Raw genomic sequence first — 14,843 nt, 5'->3', positions numbered from 1 at the left:
CCTGCCGGGGTCGGGGCTTCTCCCCGCAGAGCCCTCCCTCCCCGCTCTCCACTCGGCCAGGCACTGACCCTGCGAGGCCAGCAGCAGCCGCCCCCTTGCTCCAGTGACCGGGGCGGCCCGGGCCAGCCAGGCTCTCCGCCTGCGCTTCCCCCTGCCGCCGCTAGATGTCGCCCCATGCCAACGGGCTCAGGGCCTCAGCCCCCGCCCCCGGCAGATAGGAGGCCGCGAGCCGCCATCTTCTCGCAGGCGTCTTGACCCGGGCGGCGTGTGGGGCTGCGGGTTAGCGGAGCCCGTGCGGTAAGTTTGACATGGGGAAGGGGCCGCTGCCGCCCGCTAGCTCCGACGGCAGGGGACGGGGCAGCTCGGAGACGGGGGGGCGTCGTCTCTGGGCTCCCTCTACAGGGGGCAGGACGCTACTTTCCCCCCTCGGGACAGTGCCGTGGCGGGCAGGAGTGTTCCCGCCACTCCGGGGGTGTCCTGGGCGGCGGCGGGGGGGGAACTTTACTCCCTCCCCCCCAGCCCCTCCTGAGCAGGGCACGCCGGGGAGGGCGGGGCAGAGACTCTGATCCTCGCCCCCCTTCTCAGTGGGGTTCCCCCGGGGGGGGGCAGGGACTCTCATTTTCGCTACTGCTGGTGCAGCGTCAACTACGTCACACTTTTTTTTTTTTGGTGATTTTTCAAGATTTCCCCCCCCACACACACACACACCTTGTAATACTTTGTAATATGGAAACAAACATGTAAAATTAAAGGACCCACAAATCTTCGGGCGTTACCTGATTTATGGACGCCCCCTAAGATCCAGCTTGAGTCCCCCAGGGAGTTCTGTTACCTGGATAAACTGGAGCCATCCCTCACTTCTCATCTCCCCCATTTCCAACTGTGGCATAGAGGTATAGAGCCCTCGGGATTTATCTCTATCCGAAATTGCAGGGCTGTGTTGGACTTGGCACATGTCTCACCTATCGCTTTACTGCATTAACCAGTGTGTGTGTGTGTGTATGTATGTGTGTATATATATATATACACACACACACACCGGAGAGGAATTATTTATGCTCATGACCAATGTGGACACAAGAACAAATGGATATAAACTGGCCTCCAGGAAATTTAGGCTAGAAATTAGACGAAGGTTTCTAACCATCAGAGGAGTGAAGTTTTGGAACAGCTTTCCAAGGGAAGCAGTGGGGTCAAAAGATCTATCTGGCTTTAAGATTAAACTCGATAAGTTTATGGAGGAGATGGTATGATGGGATAACATGGTTTTGGTAATTAAATATTCATGGTAAATAGGCCCAATGGCCTGTGATGGGATATTAGATGGGGTGGGATCTGAGTTACCCAGGAAAGAATTTTCTGTAGTATCTGGCTGATGAATCTTGCCCGTATGCTCAGGGTTTAGCTGATCGCCATATTTGAGGTCAGGAAGGAATTTTCCTCCAGGGCAGATTGGAAGAGGCCCTGGAGGTTTTTTGCCTTCCTCTGTAGCATGGGGCACGGGTCACTTGCTGGAGGATTCTCTGCTCCTTGAAGTCTTTAAACCACGATCTGAGGACTTCAATAGCTCAGACATAGGTGGGAGGTTTTTTGCAGGAGTGGGTGGGTGAAATTCTGTGGCCTGTGTTGTGCAGGAGGTCAGACTAGATGATCATAATGGTCCCTTCTGATCTTAGTATCTATGAATCTAAGTATATAATGTATTGCATGCCATTTGTCCACACGTCTGGAGTACACCTGACTTTGCAACCTCATTTATGCCTCTGGTTTATCTGTACTTGTGTGTCTCCCTATTGGCTTGTAGCTCATTTAAGGGTAAGGTCATTTAAAGAGTTGCTTTTCTTCCTGTTAATCTTCTGGACCTGAAAGGTTGAAGAGTTATAACAGTAATACTTCTGTATATGCAGCTGTTTATCAAATATTATGGATATTTATTAAATAGCTAAAAATGAAGAGGATAAAAGCAGCAAGTAAAATAGTATGAAATCACAAGCAAACTGGTGTGTGTCATAAGCCAAAGTCTCTTTGAAATGAGGAAATGTTTTCAAGATACTGCTATATCAAAGACAACCAAAAAAGTCAAAGTTCACTTTGAAAAGGTCTGGTTCAATAAAGTCTCAGAACTAATGTTTTATAGCTCACAAGAAAATAAATTTAGTCAGGGGATTGCTTTTTTGAAATCCAGTTCTAAGGGTGCTGATATTTCTATAGCGCAAGGACAGGAATACTTTTCTTGGTGAACCTGCCTTTCTAGAGGCTTTAGCAGTTTCAAATAGCAAGATCAGAGAGACGTTTTCTATTAAAGCATTGGCCATTGGAAATTACAGAGGGGTAAGACTGTTAATTATGGCTCTGATCCTGCGACTGGCTCCTAAGTAATCATGCTATTTAACTTTTTGTCACATAATTTATTTTCATAGGGTAATAAAAATATTTGAATAAACTAAATTCTGATAAAGGTTTTTGGGTTTGAATCATTTTTTAAAAATTATTCATAAAAAAGGTGTTTCTATACAAAGAAAACCCCAAACAGGATTGTTTTAACCATTTTCTTAGCAGGCTTCAAAGTATCTACAGTGGAAACCCTCAACTCCCATTGGAGTCAAGTGCACAACTTCACTTTTATTTAACAGGATAACTGAAACCTCAGATTTTGGAAGTTTGTCAAAATGTAGATCTCTGCCAATGGATAACCTAAAACTTGTTCTGCTGACCTTCATATAAGGTAGATTTTCTGTAAAAGAAGCTACAAACTGTTTACCAGTTAATGGGATCTGAGGGTGCATGGTCCCTTAGAAAACTTGGGGTAGCATACAGGAAAAAAAAATCAGTTTAGAAATAAGGATGAAAAAAGAGATGATTTTGAACAGATAAATATTACATTTCAGAAGACTGATATCTAATTTTCTGATGTCATTACAGGATTAATAACCAAAATGAGGCTTTATTTTGTTTATAGATTACTAAATTATGTGCCATTAGAGCAGATAAAAAAAAATCTAAGAAATCTTGTGGGACAGTATAAAAAGGAGACTCTCTTCTTTCTGCCCCATAGGGGAAGACCTTAAAGATTAATCACAATTTTGTCTCCTTTTTCTTGATCTGATTCCGTTTACTTATTTAAATCTAGTTTTGCCCTTCAAAATTCCTGCAAATAGGTGAAATCTTCTTGTGACGGTATTAGTATTTCATCTTTGAGAGTCATTAATTTGGAATTGAAAACATGACCATGATTTCACAGTAAACACAAAAAAACACCAAACATTTCTAAAACACCTCTCAGATTGGCAGGGTCGAAAACTGCTCCTGCTATTCTTTTAGGAATAAATCCCACTGTTAATCTATCTGCTTTGTATGAACTTTATTGGGTTTTCTTATAGAGAGATGGAAACATATGGCCTTCCTTGTTCAAATTAAAATAAATATGTATTTCCCAAGCTTCTCTGCCAGCTCCCTGTGCAAAGAAAGTAATAATTGTTCATATTCTCTCCAGCTCTTCTGCAAATTTAGTTCGAGTCCTGATACAATATGACACAATATAGATCTTTGCAATTTGCAAATGTAACTCAAACTTTCATTCAAACAATTCTCGAGTCCTTTGCACCTATACCCACTTTCTCCTGCCAAATCCTTTCTTCGTTTTGGCTCAGCTACCACTCTCCTGATTCCTTCTATTTCTGAGAGATGTTTCAGAGTAGCAGCCATGTTAGTCTGTATCCGCAAAATTCCACTGAATGCATCCAATGAAGTGAGCTGTAGCTCACAAAAGCTCATGCTCAAATAAATTTGTTAGTCTCTAAGGTGCCACAAGTGCTCCTTTTCTTTTTGAGAGATGTTTGCCATTTACAAGATTATTTGCGTAGTCAGGTTATGTATTTTTCCTGGTTCATTCTTTCTCCCTGATTTTTCTCTCCAAATATTTCATACTTTGATTTTTAATTCACAGGTTTATTGTCTGATGTTTAGATTTTTGTGCTGGATATGCTATAAATGGGTTAAATAAATATTTAATTTTTGCTTTTGACACAGTTTTCCACATTTTCAACTGTTTGTGTAAAATTGTATTTCCTTTAAGGGTATTTAATTTTGTCCTTGAATGTGGTTTTAGGGATAGAACTGCATAAAACCTAATTTATTACTAGAAATCCTACATTATTTTATCTCTTAAGATCATTAAGTCCGTAGAAAATATTCATATGGGTTTTACTGTCTTTTTAATGTCAGTGTTTATTAATATGAGAGAATTCAGTTTAATAAAACAGACTATATTGTTCCTCATCTTCTTTTAAAAAGATGCAGGCTGAGCACCTCTCTTCTGTCATGTTACTTGAAAATAACACTTTCTCAGGAAGTGTTATCATTGTAGAGCATTGAACAGAACATGACTTCTATCCTAATATATAGGATGTTGTTTTGTTGGGCTTTTCATTTAAGGAACAAAAACAGTTGGGAATTCCAATTCTGCCAAGTTTAGGCCATCTTGAAAAATACCAAAAACCCCTTACCAAGTCAAAATGTCAAATGGATTATTCTTCCTGCTGCCTTATTAAAGGCATTGAAAAAATTATATTTATTTATAAACTGGGTTTTGGTTTTCCTGTAGCCTGTTAGTTTCTCTTTCATATTGTGATTGCAAACGTAAAAGGCTGTTTTGTTTTTATATGGTGCAATCAGTAAACTAAGATTAATCTGGATTTTTTTTTTTAGGATTTCTACTTGCTTCCTTTCAGAGTAACAGCCGTGTTAGTCTGTATTGGCAAAAAGAAAAAGAGTACTTGTGGCACCTTAGAGACTAACCAATTTGCTGTAGCTCACGAAAGCTTATGCTCAAATAAATTGGTTAGTCTCTAAGGAGCCACAGGTCCTCCTTTTCTGCTTGCTTCCTGTAGCTAGCTGCATGCATGGCTTGTGTTTTTGTTTGATGTTACTCATGGAACACTAACTACTTCTGTGACGGAAAACTGTGCACATAGAATGTCAGCCAAACTGGTGAACAAAGAAACAGGCCAGCACTAGTTCCGGAACTCTGGTGACTTTGCCCTGCGTTCTTAGAAGTAAAATCAAGAAGAGTTTCTAATGACTGCTCCCACTGATATATGAGAAACTTGTAAAAAGATATCTCTGTTACTGACAAACATTATCTGACTGGTTTGATTTCTAATATTTTGGTTGGTAGGCTTTATTTCAGGCTGCTTTGCACCTGCAAAACCAATCCAAGACATGTTTTCAGGGCAATTCAGTATGCAGTCCCATTAGGGTTCACTGGTAGCTGAACTAACATTAGACACTAAAGCACTAGTCACATTTTCTATCTGTTGATATCACATCTACGGTAGGTGAGGGTGATGACTAGGAAATGGGGTAAGAAGGGCATGAATGTCCAAAGAAGGGCAAGAGTTCAGACAGCAGAGGGAAAAAAAGGGGAAAAAAATGTATTCCTGTATTTGAATCATAGAATATCAGGGTTGGAAGGGACCTCAGGAGGTCATCTAGTCCAATCCGCTGCTCAAAGCAGGACCAATCCCCAATTTTTGCCCCAGATCCCTAAATGGCCCATTGAACTCACAACCCTGGGTTTAGCAGGCCAATGCTCAAACCACTGAGCTATCCCTAGAAATGGTATCTTATCAGGTAGAAGTACTGACTGAAAAATTCAGTTCAGGGCACTCATGGGAGGGAAACAGGAGGACTGAATCACCTGACATAAGGTAAACAACCAAAAAACGTTGGGGCGTGACCATTATGTTTTAAATCAGCACTTGACAAATCTACTTGTCTAGTCACTACTGGGATAGGAAACTTTACTTGGTGTATTGGAGATTCATGCATTAGTTTTGTAGAATTTAAGAGCACTTAAAAGTAAGCTTCCAGGCCTTGTGAATGTGAGTAAAACCAAATAACAGAGCCCCAATTTCTTGTGAGCTCCTGAGAGAGGTGTAAACTGCCTCCAAGCATTTCAGGGGTGTTAATTCTGTTGTCTTTCTATATCTGTCTTACAGAAATCTGAAAAATATCTGAGAAATCCACACACTGAGAGGTGTAGCTATATCAATGTAAATTCCCAGCATAGACCAACCCACAGACCAGACAAGTTGTAGAGGGTAAAAACATAGTCCCTTCTTGGTTTTGGCTTTATTCACAGGAATAAAGGAATTCGAAATGATACATAAAATCCAGCCCAAGTCTTTTCCTCAGACTTGGTTGGTCCCTGAATTCCTTTTTCAGGACTACTCAGCCTCTGCTCTAAAGTAGCTTTATGTAGAGAATGATTCCCAACTCCCTTTTATCTCTGTAGGATAGTGAGCTATCTGTAGCAGAGTCAGTAGAACCCACTAATCTTTCCCAGGAGAATCAGTGTCTACTAAGGGTATGTCTTCACTACCCGCCGGATCGGCAGGCAGCAATCGATCCCCGAGCGCTCTCCCGTTGACTCCTGTACTCCAACGCCACAAGAGGCGCAAGCAGAGTCGATGGGGGAGCGGCAGCAGTCGACTCACTGCAGTGGAGACACCACGGTAAGTCGATCTAAGTACATTGACTTCAGCTACGTTATTCACGTAGCTGAAGTTGCGTAACTTAGATCAATTTCCCCCCCCCCAGTGTAGACCGGGGCTAAGAGAGTGGGATGTTTCATGCATATACTGCCAGCCTGTTAATTCGGAACTTCCAGAAGGCTTGAAATATCCCAATCACATACTCCAAACTGCGTTCACTTTGAGCATAGGTGACAATTTTGTTTGTTAGCCTTTAATTTTAGTCATTGGTGGAGAAATCCACTAAATTTCTGAAGTGTATTCTACAGGAAAAGTTAAATGAATAACTGCTCTGTCTCTATATCTTTAGATGGCCATTTACTTGTTGCCACATACTGTCTTGTGTCTTATGTAAAGCAAAACCATGATACTCTCTCTGTATGATCAATGTCTGGCAGAGCTTAAATCTTTTCCCCAAGGGGCTTAGGAAAGTGTCTCTCAAAAAAAGTAAACACATTTCAAGAAAAGTGTTTTACTGTGAATAAAGTAAAATAAGAAATTATGTAAAATATTCAAAGAGCAGTTGTGTAAATTTGCACAGAGGCATGTAGTTAATGCACTTTAGGGCACTGAGCTGGCTAAATCATTCTTAATCTAGGTAAGCCTGCTGCTTTGGGAAGGAAAACACTGACAATTTTTCATGAATTTGCGCATTCCTTGAACTCAAGAAGACATAGTTGAGCTAAGATAATAGGTCCAAATGCAGACTTGTACATTAAACTTTTCTGTGCAGCATAAATATGTGATTAAATAGCAATTGACTCAATACTTTTTTGAGCTTGAAAATGAAATTGGGACATGATGATAAAGCTAAAAACTATGTGGCTCCAAAAGAAGAAATAAAATTGCATTAATTTATCTATTTGAAAACAACTTAGTGATGACTAATACATCTACCTAATTGACGTGCTGTTCAGTTGTATTTTACCATTACTCCCTGTACTACATTTCGTCTGTGCTATACCAATAAATTAAAAACCAGCAGGATCTTATTAAAGGGGAAAAGGCAAAATACCACATTTATTGTGAATACAGAAAGAATGATAGTAAGCAGTTAGTTATAGTTATAACATTCCATTCAATCTCATATTCATTCATACATACACACACACAGAGGTTCTGCAAGGTTGTTATCATAGTTACCAGCCTTAGAGTTGCTCATGCCAAGCCACTGGCCAGGTGGCCTGGACGTGAGGAGGGAGCAGGGCCTTGTCAGATGCTCATCTGATGCTCCTGGAAGTTGGTTTGCAGAATCAGACCCCCCAAAGTTCTCACTTTCTAGAGTCTGTTTTTATAGGAATTTATTCCTATGCCAGTCTATGGGAATTGCTTCATCATGCTGTTGCTGAATCAATCAGCAGATAGCACATTCCTGATGGCTCCGTGCTGCCAGATGTTATCTTGTTCTTTGGTTCTCCCATTCTTGAGGCTGTTGGGTGGATTCCAGTCTGCCCTCCGGGGGTCCTCTGGTTATTTCCACTTGACGCCTTCTTCAGCCGATGGACACTGGATTCTTAGGCTGGCACCTCCCTGATCGTTCAGTTATTATCCACACCAACCATCCATCCACATACATCTTTTATCTCTATTTTAATCACAATTGTTAATGCAACAAAAGGGCGGGGAGTCTCTGGGTGCTGTTTGTGTTGTTACAGAGTATTGCTTTGAGTCTCTCTCTGTGTGAATTGCTTTGAGAACAGACTCTGTCTTAGAATGTACTAACGCAATTAGCACCTTGCAAGTTTCACACGTAGAGGGAGAGAAACAGTACCAAAAACCAAGAGACCTCTTAATTAGTAATACCCTGGAATTTAAACTCTGGGGAATCAAACTCATTTGTGATTTTAATACAGAACTTCTTTAATATGATCCAACATAATCCCCCTTTTGACACTAAGATTTATAATCGTCAGTGTCACTTTCTATGTAGCCTATTCAAAAGAAGGTACTGTGAGGCAATTTGAGTTTGTGATTCCAATTCATGCCACATACATGATCCTAGTGATGTATCTATGAATGAATGTGTGAATAAATATGAGATTGAATGGAATGTTATAACTATAACGAACTGCTTACTATGATTCTTTCTGTATTCACAATAAATGTGGTATTTTGCCTTTTTCCCTTTAATAAGATCCTGCTGGTTTTTATTTTATTGGTATAACATTGGTGTGGTCTCTTCCTTCTTCGCATCTCCCCTATCTACTACTTAAACCATCGGTGTGGGTTTTTTCTCTCTCCTTTCTATCCTTTCCTGGCATTTCTCACCATCACAGATATATTTTCCATATATGCTGCCTCCTTGTTACTTATGGGGAAACTTATCCAATTTTGGCCTTCCCCTTAACTCCACCCTTTTCACCTTCTGCACCTTCCTCATGTTACTATCTTTGCTTCTCTAGTCTTTACTTCATCAGTCCCCTTCTCATGCTTCATCTGGGATTCTTGTTTGTTTTGTTTTTGTTTTGTTTTGTTTGTTTTTAAATGCCAGAAAGCACCATTGTGATCATCTACTCTGACTTTCTGCATAACATCGGAATGCCTTTTCCCTCTCCAGAAACATCACTGCTAGCCATGGCTTCTTAATTACTCACTTCATACATTTTCCTGCATCAGAAACATGAATTCCCCTTTGAATGACATCACCTGTACAGCAGTTCTCCCCAAAGGCGGCCTCTTCTCTCAAATGTAGCTCACTCCAAATTGTCCCCAAAGGACGTAGTGGGGGGATTATCTTCTCCTGACGTCTGCACCTGCTGTACAGCTTCTCTTTGAATATCCTCCTTTGAGCAACACTTCATCGGATTCCTGGCTATGTGGAAGGGAGAAATCATCTAACATTCCACCATCTTCCTTCCTTTCAGAGTTTGACACTTGGTTCTTCTCTTTCCTTTATCATAATCTTCCACCTTCATTCATGGCAGTTGCAGCTTCCGCCCTCTCCACCAGCCCCTGAGCTTCTGCATTTTTGCTCTTATATTCTCATTTGACATCTCCCATCACTGTGGTCTTCACCCATCAACCTTGTCTTCACTAAACACCAGCCTAATAGGTGCTTCACTAAGTACCTGTTATCTTTCCATCATTGAGCTCCCTCTTTCTGATGATCTCCTCATTCATCATTGTGCACTGGCTCATGTCTTCTTTTTATTTTGGCTTTCTGCAATGTCTAATATGTGAGTGTTCATAGTGTCTCTGCCACTTTAGTCCTGTATTCTGCTCTCTCTCTCTGCCTATGGCATCTGTGTGTCTGCCGCCTGCTGAATCTCTACTGCTGTGAACTCTTCTTTCTTTTCAAAGGGTTGTCTCAGCCTGTCGCAACTACACCTATCACTAGCTGACCCCCAATATCTGTTTCCTCTGTTCTTGTGCCTCCAAATGCCTCTGGTGAAAGTCCCATGGCTTTGCAGACTCTCCACTGTAAATTTATCCTCTCCTAAGTTAGCTCTGCCATCTTCCTGATCAACTAGCACTAGTCCTGCACTCATTGACTACCATGCTCACTGTCTCAGCTTGCTAGCTTTCGTGTCCTCCAATGTACCACTTGTGTACAGCTCTCCTCCATGTCAAATCTTCTTTCCATACTTATCATGCTTATCCTATTGTCTTACTGTTGATAGAGCCAGTGCTCCCTGTCTCTCAGGTTCATAACTGTGTGGTCATATGACTTCTCTCTCTCCTGGGTGCACACATCCCTGCTATGGTCGTATCCTGCCATTCCTATATAATTGCAAAGATCGAGAGTGGAATTTGGGAGACCCAAGTTCAGTTACTGGCTCTGCCAGAGGATTCCTGTGTGAATATAGGCAAATCACCTATTTTTTGGGTTGTTTTCTTCTCTCTAAAATGGGGATAATATTTCCCAACTTTGTGTTTTGAGGGATTCAGTGATGAAATAGTAAGTAGAAGCGAGCATACAAATTACATAGAAAATAAACATAAAAGGCAACCTCAGGTTTTAAACTTTCATATTAGATAAAATCCCTTTCCTAATAAAGTTACCTATTTAAGACAGTTTCATAGCATACCCGTTTATTGTAGGAGCGATCCAGTATTCACAAACAGCCCTCTGTGTACAGACTATCCCTCAGGTTCTGGATGAAAATTTGCAGTCCCAAGCCTGGTTTTAAAGTATTCCTTCCCCCCCCCCCCACCCGTCCCTCCCAGGCATGGGCTATGGTAGAAAATTAAGTGAGATTAACTACATTGCTCAGGGGTGTGAAAAATCCAGGGTTTTGAGTGGTGTAGTTAAACTGGTTTAACCCTGGGTGTAGACAGCACTAGGTTGTTGAAAGGATTCTTCCATAGATCTAGTTACTGCCCCTCAGGGAGGTGGATTACCTACGCTGATCAGAGAACCCCTCCCGTCAATATCTAGGTAGTGTCCACACTGAAGTGCTAAGTGTACTAAATCCCTGGTGTCTCATGGTTATTCAGAGTAGGGAAATTCCCTCTTGGCTTGATAGCCAGGATGTCTGTCTTCCTGTTCATGCCCTTTTTCCTGGCTGGACAATGGATGGTTACTTGAAGCTTGTTTTATGTAAATACCTGACTTGGGAGGTGTCCCTCCCTGCTTGACTGCTCACCATTCTGCTATGAGGGGTAGTTGTACAAATTATGACTAAAAACAACCAGGAGTCAAGTGGCATCTTAAAGACTAACAGATTTATTTGGGCATAAGCTAGAAGAAGTGGGTTTTTTACCCACGAAAGCTTATACCCAAATAAATTTGTTAGTCTTTAAGGTGCCACCGGACTTCTTGTTGTTTGTGTGGATACAGACTAACACAGCTACCCCTCTGATACTTGAAATTATGACCAGTTTTCTATATACATAAAGAAATACATAGATTCATAACCACAGACTGTAAACATATCTCATAATGACCATCTAGTTCAGAGCATTACAAGCTTTCCTGAGACCTTATTCTTTTTATACATTTATAGTACAATAGTACAGTATGGAATCAATTGATTCAAGTTTTCATTTTTGGTTTAAACCTTCTGTTCTGCCCTTGGTCTCTGGACCCTCATTGTCACAGTGAATATACACCACTTTCTGAAAACCAGATCTCTTTAATAAGCCTTAAATTGGGCATCTAAAATTACAAGTCAGTTTGGAAATCTTTGCTTTAATAATCAAAATTAATGTGGAAACTATTATTAATTAGATTGCTTCTCAGTTGGTATTTTGGGATGGGGAATAGAATGTACTTTGATTCAGGTTTCTTGTCCAATATATGTGATCTGAAAGGGGTTGCTGATAGTAAATTAGTTCTGTAGCTCTGACCTCTGGAAGATAGATTGTAAAATTTCCTTTCCTTCCTCTATTTTTCTGTCAATAAAAATTTAAAAATTGCAACCTGTTTTAGGGATTAGTGGAGGAGAGAAGAGACTCCATTAATTAATCTAATTCTGAATTTGATTATGGATAAGTGATTAGATGATGACTGGTAGAGTCCTGCAAATCTGCAGATACCCACTATATATCTGTGGACAATTTTTGCATATCGCAGCTTCGATACGGATACAAATTTTGCATCTGCGCAGGGCCCTAAAGGTTGCAATGGTTGGATGATGATCAGGGATTATATCATATAGGATGGGAAGTCACAGCAACAATAGTATGATATAGCATATTTCTATTATCTATTTTTTATCATTGCATAACTGTCCAATGGGATTTATTGTTGATTGCTGGTCAGCACCCAGCAGTGCACCCTCAGTGGGTGACAAAGGTCATTAGCATTTTAGCTCTTTTTATTAATTGGGAAATTTTCAAATCTAAATTTGGGAGCAAATCCCTCTTTTAGAAGTGAAAATTGTAACACAGGGCATGTACCACTTACATTAAACTGTTATAAGAGAACCTGGGAGGCTCTGAGTTAGTTTTGGACTTGAAAACTATCCAAAATTTTCTTAACTGGAGCAACAACATATATTTAAAAAAATGTGTTTAATGGGATCTAGATACTGAAGTCATAATTCTGTTTAGTGTTGATGACATTGATGGATATAAACTGAAGGTGCATATTTCTGGCCAGTTAATCAACTTTCTTCTTCATGTCATGTTCTGGACAATTTTCTATTTAACCAGGAAAACAAACTTCAGTTCGAGTACTTAACAGTTGCAGTTTTAATAAATTACTTTATGTACAATATCCTACTTAGAATCAATCAGTAATTTGTGGACGCTGATGGGTATACTGTAATCTTTTAAAGTTTGCAATGAATATTGCGCTTTCTCTTAAATTATAATGAGTTCTATTTAAATGTATTCATGACATAGCAATCTCTGTTTGTGATCCTTAGATACAAAGATGATTTTAAGGGTTAAATAAAATTGACCTTTGTTATCAAAGCTACTTTTTGTCTGAATTTTACTTCTTCTTTTAATAAAGCTGCCACACTTTGGTCAGTATTTAAATCCTACTCATCTTTTTGCTTTGTGCTTATTCATGTAACCATGTGCAGGATTGAGCCCTTTATGAAGCCAGTCTGTCTTGGGTTGCTCTAATTAAAAGCTGATTCACAGTCCATGGGAAAAATTTGAAAGCAAATGAGTCCCTTTCTCACCTAACTTGTTAACATAGCTCATCTGTTTCTGTTTGGCATAACTGATTCCAGCTCAGTATCCCGTTCATTCATCTGTGATTTCTGAAGTTGAAACATTCTGTGCATTTTATGCAAAGCAGAAAGTTCTGTGTCCCTTGTGTCTCAAATTCATAAAGCCTGTTCATCCATAGTACTACTATTTAAATCAATTAGATTTAACACAGGCACGTCCTGATGCATTGTAATTTCTTCTATCTATTTTGCAGTGTCTGGCAACCTAACTTAGTGTGCTGCCACTGAAAAATATAATTTGTATTCATAACCTGCTATGAAACAAACTAAATTTCTGCTAATTACATTTTAGTATATAATGGTATCAGCTGTGGGGAAGGGAGTTGTTGCTGGTGTGGAGGCAGGGTGGCTGCCTGCTGAGTTTGACCAACCAGACACAAGGGCCATTACAAGAGCCCAGTGTGGAGCTGTGTGGTCATGGGGGAGGCTTTGAAAGCGTACTTTAACAGTCTCAGCCACATTAATGTGCTGTGCTTGACTGTGCTCTGGCCCTGAAGGTTTGTGGGGTTTTAGGAATGGTGTCGTACTTGCTGTACATTTATACATTGTCGTATAGTGAACCTATGAATTATTGTATTTTGCTGCACATTTATAACTATTAAATTATTTTTAACTGAAATTATGACTTATGCAGTGTACATTTGCTTGTACATTTCCACATTATTGGGTGTTTTTCTAACCTCTTAGTTTTGTGGTGCTGGACACTTTACAAGTACTGGGTGCTTTGAGTACTGCTATGCATACTTCAGTATGTGTGGTAAACTAATAAAGGTTATTTAAAAAAAGAATTTTATTGACTGACAAAAACAGTCAGGGGGGGGAAGCCAATGTGTAAATAAAAAAGGACAATACAAACTTCAAAACATAAATTAACTGAATGGAACTTTAAATTTAGAAAGGCAGCAAATGGTTCTGTCTCTTTCAATGCAGAAATGCAGTCCATTTTGGCTACAAGTACATCAACTGTGACTTTCATAGGTTGGTGTATGTGAAGCTGTGGTTAACTTTACTGTCCACCGGTCTGCTGTGGTGGGGGTAGGGATGTAACCCATGATGCCAAGTGGATTGTTGAGAGTTGTAGCGAGCTACCACCATGGAGTTCACCAGGGACTGCAAGGGTGGCAAGTCAGACCTGTGATTGTTAGACCTGTAGGTCAACTAGAATCTGCAGCATTTGTGTTTGCTGCCTGAGAAGTTCCATTATGTCCTGATGCATCTCCCACTCCCTCTTCTCATGGGATTCTTGGATCTTTTAACACTTTCTCCTCTCCTTTCTATCCCTCTTCATGCTGTCTACCATGTTGGCCCACTAGGCCCTGAGTTCACAACAAACGCAACATGGGCTAGCAGGATCTCACTGAATGTATTATCCCTAGTCCTCTTCTTTCTCCTCTGCATCAGAGTCAGGCGTTCTACAGGTGTGGAGGGGACACCCCTCAAGGCTACAGTAGCAGCAGCTGCAGATAAAACAGACAGATGTATCCATTGTATTTACAATCACAACAGAAAGTGAAAGTTTCAAAACTCCTTTCCCTCTTTCCCATGAAACTTTTTAATGATGTCCTTATGGACACTTCAGCTCTGGAACACCTCTGCCTAGCACCACACTCTAGCCCCAGCCATGGTGAGTATTGCCTGTGAATGGCAATGAGTGTGCGGAGGAGGGGGGGCTGACACTAACATT

The 14,843-nt window shown here is 40.5% G+C and overlaps 1 protein-coding gene across 1 annotated transcript in view; it reads left to right on the top strand.

The window, feature by feature from the left end:
• Window positions 1-202: 202 nt before the first annotated feature.
• The window catches only part of XIAP (X-linked inhibitor of apoptosis), a 48,637-nt gene continuing 33,996 nt past the window's right edge, over window positions 203-14,843 (top strand). The window contains exon 1 of the mRNA XM_074962529.1: window positions 203-297. The gene's annotated coding sequence lies outside the window, so the exon portion shown is untranslated. The remainder of the gene's footprint in view (window positions 298-14,843) is intronic.

This window comes from Natator depressus, chromosome 9 (genome assembly GCF_965152275.1).
Source record: "Natator depressus isolate rNatDep1 chromosome 9, rNatDep2.hap1, whole genome shotgun sequence".
In the NCBI taxonomy this organism is placed as follows: Eukaryota; Metazoa; Chordata; order Testudines; family Cheloniidae; genus Natator; species Natator depressus.
Note: the sequence above shows the minus strand (reverse complement) of the source record. Positions and strands in the feature narration are given on the sequence as shown.